The 2,849-nt window shown below is 35.9% G+C and overlaps 1 pseudogene; it reads right to left on the bottom strand.

Annotated features, from left to right (window-relative positions):
• Positions 1 to 2,460: 2,460 nt before the first annotated feature.
• Positions 2,461 to 2,560, bottom strand: LOC133628989 (U6 spliceosomal RNA; annotated as a pseudogene).
• Positions 2,561 to 2,849: the final 289 nt, after the last annotated feature.

Here is a 2,849-nt window from a genome sequence, read left to right as displayed (position 1 = left end):
TAATCTTTTACCAAGCTCACCCTTGAAGCATGAATACTGGTATGAAAAAAGTTACACTACTGCTGCTTCATGCTTCATTCCTAGCAAATTAGCCTGACCTTTCTGTCTTTTTTTACTTTTCTACGACTGAATGAAGTAGGTGTCAGACAAAAAAAGTCCAGGTATAGTTTAAAGGAAATAATATCTTTGCAAATTCACTACAGTACAAGAAACTAGAATTGAACATTGACGTGAGCCAGTGGCAAGTTTATTCAGAATCTAGAAAAATAGAGACTGCTTTCTCTCACTAGTGAGATCAAATCTGATGGAGATTTTAATATGAGAACAACAAAATTTAGACTTAACTGTCAAATATATCACTGCAGTGATCATCAAGGGCTCATAACATTTTCATCGTAATGAAATCCCACACATTTTTTGTTCAAGAAGTCAAGCATACCATGCAGAACAAACTTCAAATATCATGATACTATGTCCATGGAACATGTAAGATGAAACAGACTGGCTATATTTTTTTTTTAACTTTGTAGTATTCTGCATCCACTGAAAAGAAGATTGCACTCTAGCAGAGGAGGCTTGGAGTCCCTTATGAATAATTCCTTTTGCAATATAAAAATGACAGATTCATTATAACTGGAAAATTAAAGCTGCTTGAATAAATTACCTTACTAAAAAATTAATGTCCTAACTTTAAATTTTAGTTAGTATTATAGCATTTGTATTTTAACATTTGACTGAGAAAGATATGTTTAGATATTAATATAAAAGCAAAATGTTATTCACTGTTTGCTTTGCATGGCAAAATAAGGATTCAGAGAGAGAGTGTGATAATAACAGGTAATGTTTGTGTACCTATGTGATTAACTAGAGTATTTTCTCAATTTTATTTGTGTTAACAGTTTTGGAATTCAGTAATTTTCTATTTATGCATCCAAGGACTTAACTATGGCGTTTTGTACAATGCAATGAAGAGAAATAATTCAGCTGAAGGAGGTTACAATTATGAAAAACTCCAGTGTGAGAACTGTCTGAATATGAGTGAATTTTGCAAAAAAGAAAGTGCTGGCCTTGACATGTCACACCTGAATTACTTCGGACATCAGCCCTGGAGTGGTCATTTCTGGCAAGCTGTTTCATAGATATGGGCAAATGACATTCACCAAAGATGCACAACTGGAACTAGTTGAACTTGATAAACAAATTTCACAGTATAACTTAAAAATTCAAGTCTCTTTGAGAAGATAGAGAGCAGTTATGTTAGCATCCTGGTAGGAGTTTAATGTTCAGTTAAATAAACTTCCCCATAGACATATGCAGAACGTGTTTTAAGAGCAGGTAGATATTCTCCTGAGCCACGGAGGCTATTAAAATGACATTTTGGATACTATTTAGAGGAATGTACGCCTTCCAAAATAAGATGAATGGATGGCAGCCTATCCCAGATGCAGGGAAACTGAAATAATTTCTTTTAAACATTAAGGACTTGATGGTAATTCTACCTGTTATACCTCAGTCATTTCTATTTTCACATCCTAGACATTCCCCAAAAAAACCCTCTCAGGAGCCAATCCATACATAACCCTGCTATTCAGGCTTCAAACAATAGAGAGATTTGCAGTGAAGCAGAGGGTATAGTGGACATTTCACTTGAAAAGAACATCCAAGTGACTAGCTGAAAAAGGGCCAGCAGGAAATAACCTCAGCAGTGTCTTTAGATCATTTTGTTTCCTCCATGGCTTAAAACTCCTGAGAGTTTCATGAGAGATGAAACTGTTCAGACTTACAGACCTAGCTTTACAGAGTGGCTGCTGTAGTGCCACTGTCTGGAAACATCCATCCCTTAGCGGGTAGGGTGTCCCATGTCTACACAGTGATGCATCTCTAAGTCCAGTCCTCCATTTGTCTTAATCATGGTACTTCAGCTGAAAAATGGAAGTCTGTTTGGAGTACTTGGCCACTTACCAGGACTGCATGTCAGAAGAATGCAATTATGATGTCAAAAAGAATTTAGAGTACCTCCTACATAATGTTTTTATTTGCATTTCTATGTGATGACAGACCATCATTACCACATACTTTACACCTCCCTATTTATGATAAATCATTGGCTCTTTTTAGGAATCTTTAGTACAACTGCATCAACTACCAGAAACAGCAACTCCAGAGGATGTGCTTGTTTGGAAAAAACAGAACTAAAGGACCTTTACAAAACAATATAATATATTTTTGTTATTACTATATTTTGTTTCATTTTAGTTTTTAAACTGTTCTTATCCAAACCAACAAGTTTTACTCTTTTTTTTTTTATTTTCAATTCTTCTCATCCCACTGGGAGGGGAACAAACAAGCAAGTGGCTGTGTGGCGCTTAGCTCCTGGCTCCAGTTAAACTATGGCAATCTTTTTTGTCATCCAACATGGAGCTAGAACCCCTCAGATTAAGAGTTTCATGGTGTATTGAAAAAAATATGTAGAACTTCATGAATTTCTCTTTCATTCTTGCACAGGGGTCATGTTAATCTCTGTATCATACCAATTTTAGTATCTGAGCTGTTGAAATTCACACATATACTAAAATTGGAACCATCTACTGGATCTGAAGAAACCTAATACACCCTTCAGCTTTCACAAACTAGCACCTATTTTTGCTCACCACATTTCAGAGCTTTCCAATGGTACCACACTAAAATACCTTACAAAGTGACATTTAAGTTGTGCTCACCTGTGGAAAATCCAGTCCATAGCTGACTGACTCCTAGCGCCAGTTTCTGAGCTTATAGACAACTGCACACACATTGTTAGATATCCTTATGGGCACAGGGTTCATCTCTTGACTTAAACTAAATTTTTG

This window comes from Colius striatus, chromosome Z (assembly GCF_028858725.1).
Source record: "Colius striatus isolate bColStr4 chromosome Z, bColStr4.1.hap1, whole genome shotgun sequence".
NCBI lineage: Eukaryota > Metazoa > Chordata > Aves > Coliiformes > Coliidae > Colius > Colius striatus.
The sequence above is the reverse complement of the archived record's forward strand: the minus strand, read 5'-3'. Positions and strand labels throughout refer to the sequence as shown.